The following is an 11,883-nucleotide window of genomic DNA, read 5'->3' as shown; positions in this document are numbered from 1 at the left end:
ACTTCTAATCCAGATATGATTTGGGTTAGCAACTCCTAATGGGATTAGGAGCTGATCCCTTTAAGTCTATAAAAGGAAGAGGGGGTGGCAGCCTTTAGACATAACAACACACAATCATCAGCAACAAATAATCTTGTCTTCAGAGCTGAAATCACAGAAGAGAGAATTCTGCTCCTTGCAAATACTCTCTAGCCGCCTCCTTCCTACAGCCGCCGCCTACAGCAGTTCGATCTCCATTCCTTGGGAGAAATCAAGATTGGATCTTGATTCCAATCTTTTGGGGAAAAGATTGGTGGGAGTTGTATTCACAAGCCGCCCAGGTGATTCTTGAGAAGGATCAAGTTCTTTTGGAAGAACATTGCTGATTCTGCTCCACCCTGCACTGCGCCATCTTTAGTGGGAGCAGATTTTTTATCCTACCTCGAGCGTGAACACCTCCATTGAGAGATATTATTTCTCTGTATCAGGTATTATCTCTCCCTACTCCTTTTGGTTCAGATCTGGTTCAGTTTATGGTTGAAGAATGATCCTTGAAAATAAGATTTTCTAAATAGGGAATTCGATTCCCAGTTGAAGGGAGAGAAAAATTTTTGAAATTCGCCCCCTTATTCCGCAATCTTTGGGCATCCATATGATGGATTTCCTATCCCTTCAGTGGTATCAGAGCCATGGTTCAAATCTTGAACCATTCTGTTTCAGATCTGAACCTACGCAAATAGGGAGAAGGTGTTCTACCCAATTTGCATATATATGGGTTTTGGGAAATTTGTTCCCAAAACATATGGGCAAATAATCTAAAATTAATTTTACATAAATCTGATTATTATTTAGAATAGTTCTTTATAATTTTCTTGATTTATGGGTTATTCGTACAAGAGGAGATCGAAATCTTGGTTTGCGTAGGGAGAACTGCATGATTTGCAGTTTATTGAATTTATTTATTACATTTGGTGTGTAAATAATTTTTTTTTTATTTTTAGACTCAATGTATAGGCATTTGATCTGATAAATAGAAATCCTATTTATATTAATTATTGTATCAGATCAAACTGCGATTTGCAGTTTGAGAAACTGTAATTTGTGATCTAACTTATGTTTTGCAGGATGGAGTGTGCGAACAACCCTGATTAACTGATTCTTGTTTTTCTTTTATCAGTTATTTAATTTCAGGTTATTTTCTTGAATTAAGGATTTAATTAAAAATCAAACCCTAGACCCATTCAAACCAAGATTGGTTCAAATTGTTTGGACCAAATCTAGGGTTTAATCAAGGCTGAAAGTCAACCCTATTTTTCCCACTAATGGGCCTGAGGATTGATATTTAATTAAATGATTAATTTGGCCCAACCTGTAAAGGCCCAGTTTTAAATGGTTAAAACTGCTAAAAGCCAACTTTAAAGGATAAAAGCTATATGGACCGAACTGGGTAACCCTAATTCAGCCCATATACCTAGATAATATTAATGGTTAATATTATGGAATTTTAATGGGCTTCCAATGGGCCTTACAGATAATTAATTGATTGGATTATCCCTGCATGAGATGTATGGATGTGTGATGTGTTGCGTTCATGGGCCATAAGTACTTGGCCCATGCTCATTCGACAGTGGCTCTTGCGCACACCATGGCTGAATGCACATCATTGCCATGGTGTTCCTTTTGGTCATTGGATGACTTCCCTCAGTAGTGGGCCCCACACCTCATCAAGAGGTTACGTGCGGAACCCTAGCCGATTAAAGGCCCACCGAAATCTAACTTTATGAAAGTCAGTGGGAGCCACTTTGGTTTGACCTAAATCAAATTAGGGTGTAATTATTTGTTCCCTCCAGCTAATATGAGTGCAAGTGATAGGGAGATTCATATGATGAACTCTCTAAAGGCCTTCCATCATTAGCATGAGGATGGGTCCTTCAGTGATGAGGAAACGCACCAGAAAATGGGCTATCCATTTGCTGTTGGGTTTGTCTAAGTGTTTCATAAGATGATAGGGGCGTCATAGACCGATGTGGGAGGGGCTTCACCAGGAAATGGGAACTCTCTCACGGTACCTTGGCATTCACTAATATGATGGGTAAGCACTCATTGGACAGAAAGGTTTACCTGAAAACGGCTCTGAACCTTGTCTAACAGAGGCCAAAGGGAAAACTCATATGATGAGTGGATATGATCCTTCACAGAAAGATGGTGGGGTTATGCAACTGAAACAGTTGGCTCCATGCATCCTATGTGATTTCCCACATTTCCAGAGATAACCCGTAGTCTCTGTCACTGAGAAAGGAGGGAAATCTCAGAGATGAATAAATGAAAATGGATCATAGATTAAAATCCATATCTATGAAATGAACATGAATCAAATTAGGTTCTGGACTGATGTTTGCTCTTTTATCAGAAAATGGCAAACGGATCTTTTGCAAAGCTTCTTGATGGCAACAAGCTTAAGGGCCCAAACTACACCGACTAGTACAGGAACCTTATGCTGGTCCTATCTTCTGAAAAGCTGGACAAAGTGGCAAAGAATCCTGCCCCGGAGCATCCGGGTGACAAGGCTTCTAAGGCCCGAAGGAGAGACTATCAGGAATGGGAGAAGCAAAACTCCCTAGCCCGGTGTTACATCATTGCCTCCTTGGACAACCCAATACAAAAGCAGTTCGATCAGATCGAACTTGCCAAGGACATATTGGACAGTCTGAGGACGATGTATGAAGAGCAGAATCGTTCTACTCGACAAAAGGTCTTGAAACAGTTCATGACCACTCAAATGTCCAAGGGCCAACAAGTTCACGACCATTGTCTTCGGATGATGGGTTACATCAACGAACTAGAGGCTCTTGGATCTGGGCTGGACTTTGCAACCCAGATAGATGCTATCCTTAATTCTTTGCCTCCTTCCTTTAATCCGTTCATCATGAACTACAACATGAATAAGCTGAATGTCAGCATGCAAGAGCTTAGCAATATGTTGCAAATAGCCGAAGAACTGATTATAAAGGATGAGCCTATAGCTATGCTTGTTGAAGCTAGCAAGACGGGCAAGAGAAAGAGGAAGGCAAAGAAGCCTTAGAAGAAAGCCACAAAGGGTAAGAAGCAGAAGAAAGACAAATCATTGGATGCCTGTCACTTCTGCAAGAAGACCGGCCACTGGAAAAGGAATTGTCCTGCCTACCTGGAATCCAAGAAAGGTAATTTCAAAACTTGTGTTATAGAAACCAATTTATTGGTAGCTTCTGCGTCCTGGTGTATTGACTCCGGGGCTTCAACTCATGCGTGTAACTCACTGCAGGGGTTCAAGGTAAGCAGAAGGTTGAGTGAAGGAGAAGTCACTCTCTACTTGGGGACTACTGCAACTGTTGCAGCCGCGACAATAGGAACCGTGGAGTTAATTTTTAGAGAAGGAAAATTTGTCTTTATGTACAAAATTTAAGAAGAAATTTGATTTCTGTTTCAAAACTGTGTGCAAATGGTTATTCTATCTTCTTTAATAATATGATTACTATTAAAAGAAATAACTGATTCATCGCATACGGGGAATTGGAGAACAGTCTCTATGTTCTACATCCTTCTCTAGAAACTAACATAACCGAAACTACGTCGGCTGAAATTCCCAAGAAGAGAGCCCATGATACAGTTAATCCCACGTGCTTGTGGCATTACCGACTTGGCCACATCGGTGTTGACCGAATCACAAGGTTGGTAAAGGATGGTCCTTTGGATTTTCTAACTGTAGAAGATCTTCCCACCTGTGAGCCTTGCCTGCAAGGCAAGATGACGAAACGACCATTTAACAGTAAGCCTGAAAGATGTACAGGCACACTTGACCTAATACATACTGATGTATGTGGTCCCCTGAGTATTAGGACATGGAATCAACACGTGTATTTCATCACCTTCATAGATGATTTCTCATGATATGGTTACGTGTACCTAATGAGACACAATCTGAATCCTTTGAAAATTTCAAAGAGTTTAGACAAGAGGTCGAAAAACATTTGGGGAGAGAAATTAAAGCCCTTCAATCTGATCGAGGTGGCGAGTATCTCTCTGACGAATTCAGGGACTACTTAAAGGACATTGGGATAGTATCACAGTTAGCACCTTCTGCTACCCCATAACTTAATGGTGTTTTAGAGAGGAGGAATAGAACCTTATTGGATATGGTCCGATTACTTCTCATACACTCAGAGTTACCCACATCCCTTTAGGGTTACGCATTAGAGACTGCGATTTACGTGCTGAATCGGGTCCCAACCAAATCGGTTCCGAACACTCCATATGAACTTTGGACCGGAAAGAAACCAAGTGTCAGACACTTGAAGATTTGGGGTTGTCCAGCACACGTTAAAAGAACGAGTGCAGACAAGTTGGAATCCAAGACCAGCCGTTGCCTATTTGTAGGCTACCCAAAAGGCTTTGTAGGTTACTTTTTCTATGACCCAAGTGAGCAGAAAGTGTTCTGCAGTCGAAATGCCCAATTCTTAGAGACCGATTACATCCTGGACACCCATCGTCAGGAAATTATTCTTGATGAGGATAGCTCAGGAGCAGTGGGAGATGTCCCACAAGTTCCAGGTAGTGACCAACCTAGAGGATCCACTCAGGTATCCAGGCCACCAGTCTATTATGGTTATGACCAGGATAGTTACCTGGTGGAAACCTTGACTAGTGAGGAGGATCCCGTGACTTACGTGGAAGCTATGTTGGACATAGATTCCCAAAAGTGGGTGGAGGCCATGAGAGTAGAGATGGACTCAATGGAGACCAATGGAGTCTGGACTCTAGTAGATCCGCCCTCCGGGGTAGAAGCAATCGGTTGCAAATGGATTTACAAGAGGAAGAAGGGCCCCGATGGTAGGGTTGAGACCTTCAAAGCTCGTATGGTGGTGAAAGGGTACACTCAGAAAGAGGGCATCGATTATGAGGAAACCTTTTCGCCTGTGGCCATGCTTAAATTCATTAGGATCCTGCTAGCTGTAGCAGCATACCATGATTATGAGATTTGGCAAATGGATGTCAAAACTGCAATCCTGAATGGAGATCTTACTGAAGATATCTATATGCAGCAGCCGCAAGGCTTCATAGCTGCGGGTCAGGAAAACATGGTATGTAAACTCAAAAGATCCATTTATGGACTTAAGTAAGCTTCTAGAAGTCGAAATATCCATTTTGACTCTGCTGTCAAATCGTTTGACTTCGAGTAGAATCCAGATGAACCCTGTGTTTACAGGAAGTACAGTGGAGATAAGGTTACCTTCTTGGTTCTGTATGTAGATGACATTCTACTCATTGGGAATGATGTAGGAATGTTGACTACGGTGAAAGTATGGCTTTCACAGCAATTCTCCATGAAAAATCTTGGAGAAGCCTCCTATATACTGGGTCTCCGACTCTATAGAGATAGATTGAAGCGGATAATAGGATTATCCCAATCTACCTACATTGACAAAATAGTCAAAAGATACAGCATGGAAAACTTCAAGAAAGGAAATGTTCCTTTCACGCACGGAGTCACTCTCTCCCAGAAGATGTCTCCCAAGACTTTTGAGGAGATTGATGGCATGAAAGACGTTCCCTATGCCTCTGCCATAGGGAGCATCATGCATGCCATGCTGTGCACTCTTCCTGACATTGCTCAGGCAGTGAGTGTAGTAAGCAGATTTCTGGCCAACCAAGGGCAGGAGCACTGGACTGTTGTGAAAAACATACTTAAGTACCTTCGGAGGACAAAAGAGTTTTGTCTAGTATTCGATGGTAATTCACTACAGATCCAAGGGTATACAAATGCTGATTTCCAGTCGGATCCAGATAATAGAAAGTCTACATTTGGATATGTTTTCACGATAGGATCATGTGCTGTTTCCTAAATGTCAGCAAACTGGGGTCCTAAGTAGCAAATTAATAGTCCACAACCCAAGCCGAGCGCATTGCCATAAGTGAAGCTGCCTTTTGAATGAAGGTGTTCATTCCTGATTTTGGAATTCACCACATCACCCATTCCACTATTGTATGACAACACTGGACCTACGGGAGGATGATATTAAGAGGTAGCATCAGCGGAGAATGTGGTAGACCCATTGACTAAGCCACTTTCACAGAAAGTGTTTGAGAAACATGTGGAAAGTATGGGACTCTAGCTAATACCTGATTGGAACTAAGTGCAAGTGGGAGCTATTAGACAATTTTGTATGCCCTTAGCTTCAATCAAAATGATGTACTTTATGAGTTTATTGTAAATGAATAAAAGTGCATATTTGATTCATGTTCCCTTGGTATGTTTCTGCGTAATACCCTTAAATTGGACAATTAATGAGACTCGTGTTAGTTTAGAATGTTCACAGCCAGTGGGTCGGTCTGGGGAGACCTATCCTGACAAGGCTGACACTGTGGTGCCACCAAGTTAGTTGGGGTGGCTTGTCTCAGCTACCGGGGTGAGACCCTAGGCACATACAGTGTAGGATTAATTGAATCTTTAAACTGGACCAGATTTCTAGTATTGCCTTGGACCGTGGAGATTGATGGACAAAACTAGAAAGTTACACCCGATCCCTAGGCTCGATTATGATACTGCACTAGGTGTCGGATTAGGCTGTCTTTGATGTACCAATTAGTGAGATCCTTAGCGGGGGTCAAAACCTGGGTATGTTGGGGCAGTCTAAGAATTCATCTGAGTGGGTGATCATAGTGACAGGATCAACCCCTTTGTCGGACAAAGGTAATGATCGGGGATGCACTCTCACTGATGGAAACCAAGACTGCCGGCAGCTGATTTCAATCGTTGAAATTTGTTTTGCAAAATATATTTTATATGAGATATAAAAGTATATATATTACGGTTTCGAAATGATTTGCAAAAGGTTTTAATTCCCGGGATCCATAGAAGAGAGTGTGCAACACTGTTCCTTGCAGCCGAGGGAGAGGTCCTCTCTTGTCGGGCCGTGTATGGTCATTATGGGCTGAGAGGTTAAGTGTAAGACCTTTGAGGATAATACCTGATGGGATAATCCTGCATCTACCCATAGTCCCTAGGTGTTACAAGGTGGCTTGGCCCAGGGACTACTTAGGGTAAGTGTTGGGCCCATAGAGCCCATCTGATGGGTTTCAAGGGGTGCACTATTTATAACAGTGTATTCGGCCAGGCCTTGTAACAAAGGCTGGGCTGAACCCATGTGGCTGATGTGTAGATCAATGTTTGGGTCCCATGCCATACAAGGAAGCCCAATTGGGCAGCAGTTTGGAAGGCTAAATGAATACATAACCCTAAATGGGCCTTAAGCCCATTTCGAACTGGGCTAATTTGATTAGTCACTTAAGGGGCGAATTCTGAGATAAGATCAGCTGATAGGATTGGGGCCACACCCTATCCACTCAGAGAGTCCAAGATCTAAATGAGATTTAGATATGGAAACTTCCTAATTAGATTAGGAGATGGCTGATCTAATCTGCAGATAAGATAAGGATTACCCGTTATCTTAAAGGGACTTTTAATCCAGATATGATTTGGGTTAGCAACTCCTAATGGGATTAGGAGCTGATCCCTTTAAGTCTATAAAAGGAAGAGGGGGCGGCAGCCTTTAGATATAACGACACACAATCATCAGCAATAGATAATCTTGTCTTCAGAGCTGAAATCACAGAGAGAGAATTCTGCTCCCTGCAAATACTCTCTAGCCGCCTCCTTCCTGCAACCGCCGCCTACAACAATTCGATCTCCATTCATTTGGAGAAATCAAGATTGGATCTTGATTCCAATCTTTTGGAGAAAATATTGGTTGGAGTTGTATTCACAAGCCATCCAGGTGATTCTTGAGAATGATCAAGTTCTTTTGGAAGAACACTGTTGATTCTGCTCCACCCTGCACTGCGCCATCTTCAGTGGGAGCAGATTTTGGATCCTACCTTGGGCGTGAACACCTCCATTGAGAGATATTATTTCTCTGTATCAGGTATTATCTCTCCCTACTCCTTTTGATTCCTAGTTGAAGGGAGAGAAAGATTTTTGAAATTCGCCCCCTTATTCCGCCATCTTTGGGTGTCCATATGATGGATTTCCTATCCCTTCAAGGGCCTCATCTTCACGTAGGGCTAAATGACCAGACCAGTTCAGTCCCTCCGATCTCTCTGCCGACACCCTCTATGAGCTCACAACACGATATAGGATTCTGAATCAGTTAAGATACTCTCTTCCTCTTGAGGGGTACCCATGGGAGCACGGGGATGATGAAAGCATTGTCTTCGAGGAGGCCCTAGAAGCAGGTATTCAGTTCCACCTTCATCCTTTTATTTTTGAGTTACTGAACTATTACAACATTAGCTTAAATCAGCTTCATCCCAACTCCATTAGGACCCTAGTCGGCACCATCTTATTCTGTCACCACGTTGGCTTTCCCTTAGATGTTAAGACCTTCACCAGACTGTGCCATATAAAGAAAAACCCCTTTAGCACTCCTAGGATGTATAGCTATTATCTATCTTTTCGACCTAGGTGTAAGCTACGGAATGACTTCCCCCTCGAAGGTACCAGTCTGGAAGAGGAAGTATTTTTTCCTTGACCAAAGTAGTGGATGGTCATTCTTGACGACCTGGAGAGAGGAAGTGAGGGATTCTGGGGAAGAAACTCTAAGTGAGCAAATGCAAGCAAGAGTGTAGGTCCTAGTAGACCAGAAATCTATGCTAACCGAGTACTTAGCCGAGGAGAAGCTGATCTAGGCTGGGCTGAGTCGTCTGGGTAGGTCGTCACCTCAGGCTTGGGGATTTTCTTTTTCTTCTTTACTTTCGTTTCTTTTTATAGTTCAGCTCACCCTTGAATTTCTTGTGCAAGAGACATGTTGGACATGCCAACTTTTGGGCTGTTCCAAGCCATGAAGAGGAAGAAGAGGAAGGTGGCTCACCAAGAGGCACCTCAGGTCGCTACTCCAAAGACTATTGTGTGAACTGTTAAGACCATGTTAGTAGTCGACCTAGTCAAGGGAAACCAGCCAGAAAGGACATTGCTAAAGCCCAAGGCCACCCATATATCTGAGGAGACCCTTCCACCACCCAAGACTGGGGCAATCGGTTGCTTGAATGCCAAAACCGATCCCGAGAAGAGGCACACCATCATGGACTTTCAAATTACCTTGGTGAAGAGCAAGGAGGTTGTCTTTCATGAAGAGGTCATGAGGCTTCATGAGTCACATCCCAGTGAGCTTGGGGGAAAGCTTATGCGTTTCCTCATGGTGGTATGTTCCTGCCCTTCCCGTTGTATTCATTCTGACCTCCATTTTGGACTCATTTCCCTTTATATCTTTTGTAGGTGAACACTTCGGCGCATTCTTTGCTAGGGTAGGCTGAGGGTGGTTTGGCTAGGGCCCAGGTTGCCAAGGAGGAAGTGGAAGAGTACAAGTCCCGAATTGAGCGGGCTATTTGTCTCATCGACGACTTGAAGGACGAGCTTGTGGTTGAGTGGGGTTGCAATGCGGACTTGATGAGGGAGGTCGAGAAGCTAATCAAGGAGCTCGGGTACAAGGACCAAAAGTTATAGGAGAAGGAGGTCGAGCTCACCAAGCAACGACCAAAGTTTCTCAATGACATCTGTACTATTGAGGTCTGTGTAGTTGAAGTGTTCAAGACTTTGCCTAACATCTTGAAGGAAATGGAGGAGTTTGGGTCTGACACCTTTCGTTAGGAATTCAAGCTATGTCGGATGCTAGTGGCCTCGATGTGCCCGGACTCGGCATCACTGACAAGATGATGGGGCATGTCGATCAAGAGCCTGACTCTGAGGAGGAGGAGATCAAGGTCGATGTGGTGAGGGGTGGTGCGAATGGCAGAACTGATGCCAGTGTGGAAGATGTGGGGGCAGACGAGCCCCAAAATGTCTGACTTTTTGCCTCTTTTCTTGGACTCCTAATGTATATATGTTATATGCCAAGCCTCCGAGCTCGGCGTTCTTAAATTTTTTTTTGAGTCGTGATGTACTCTTTCCTTTTTCAATCTAATGGAATTGACTTTTTGCATATATTGTGCCCCTCTTTCTCATCTTGTATTTTCAATTATTAGAAAATAGGCTAAGTGTCAAAACTGGAGGAAGGTTAGATCCATCATTGGATGGCCAAACCATGCTAGATGGTTGGGAGAAATTTCAAAAATTTTCTTACAATCTTTTGGGAATCGTATTCCTAGTTTTAGAAAAATTGCATTTTTCAATGATCGTTCTTGCACTGAAACTGGACCAATTCTAAAACCAAAAGAAAGGGAGAAGTATACCTGATACGAATTCCAAAAATGTATCTCCCAAAGTGTTAGTTCACGCCCAAACTGAATCCCAAAACCAGCCTCCACTGGAGATAGCGTTGCTAGGAATGGAATCGGTTCAGCAACTAGTTTTCAGCAAAGCTATAATCCAACTCTTTGGATCGTACAAGGGAGGTGAGCACGAAATAATTCTGATATTTTCTTGCAAAAATCAGAAATCAGAACTGATCAAGATCAATCACAAAGATGGAGAATGAATTAGGGTTTCTGGGGTGGCAAGAGCAGAGAGAGAGAATTGAGAGCAGATTGTAATAGGAGCAGTTCGATCTCTCCTTTTATAAGCCTTAAGTATAACCACTCCTAATCGAATTAGGAAGTTCCTAATCCAAACCTTTATTTGGATTTGGACTCTCTAAGTGGATAAGATTTATCCTTTTAACTTAATAGGTGCTCCAAACCCATGTTCGCCCAAGTCACATGAGTGCTTAAGCTGTCATGTGACCTCTTGATTAATCCAATTAATCATGGGCTTTAGGCCCATTAAACAAATGGATCATGTCCCTAAGTAGTTATTGGCCCATTTATGTTCACTTTGTATGTCATAGGACCCCAACAATGACCTTACATAAACCCACATGGGTTCGGCCCAACCTTTGTGAAAAGGCCTAGCCGAATGCACTATCAAGTACAATGAACCCTTGAGTCCATCAGTATTGGCTATTAATGGGTACATTAAATGATCATTGAGTCCAGTCATCCTATTAAAGCCCAAGGATAATGGACATATATAAGATGTATCCCATCAGGTAAACAACTCTTTATGATTTCTTATACTTAACCTCCCAACCCATAATGATCAAACACTGCCCAATAGGGAAGGACCTCTCCTGTGGCTGCAAGGTGTAGTGTTGCACTCTCTGCTCAGATGGGTCCCAGGAATTAAAACCTTTTGTAAATACTTTTTCTTAAAACATAATATATATATTGCAAAACAAATCTTAAACTCTATTGAAATCACCTGCCGATAGTTTTGGTTTCCATCAAAGAAAGTGTAGTCCTGATCACTCACTTTAGCTGACAAAGGGGCTGATCATATCACTATGATTACCCACTAAAGTGACTTCTCAGACTGCCCCAATATACTTAGGTTTTGATCCCCAAAGGATCTCACTGATTGACATATTAAAGACAACACTATCCAACACTCAGTGCAGTACCATAATCGAGTCTAGGGGTTGTGTGCAACTTCCTAGTTTTGTCCATCAGTCTCCGAGGTTTAGGGTATAACTAGAAATTGGTATGAGTTCAGTGTTTCAAATAAACACACCCTACATGTGCTTCGGGTCCAACCCTGATAGCTAAGACAGGCTGCCCCAGCCTTCTTGGCAGCACATTAGTGTCAACCTTGTCAGGATAAATTCCCTTAGTCTATCCAATGACTAAGAACATTCTAAAGTAACATGAGTCCCATAAGTATTTAGTTTAAGAGGTAATTACATAGAAAATCACCAATGATAACCTGAAACATTTATCTACTTTCATTCATTTACAATAAATGTATTTGTACATCAATTTGATTGGAGCTAAGGGCATACGTTGTCTAACAGAAACAACATCCGATGTTACCGAGGTTACGAGGTGCATGAGTTGCCTAAG

This window comes from Nelumbo lutea, chromosome 7, assembly GCF_056320005.1.
Source record: "Nelumbo lutea isolate HS-2025 chromosome 7, American lotus-T2T, whole genome shotgun sequence".
Classification (NCBI taxonomy): Eukaryota; Viridiplantae; Streptophyta; class Magnoliopsida; order Proteales; family Nelumbonaceae; genus Nelumbo; species Nelumbo lutea.
The sequence above is the reverse complement of the archived record's forward strand: the minus strand, read 5'-3'. Positions refer to the sequence as shown.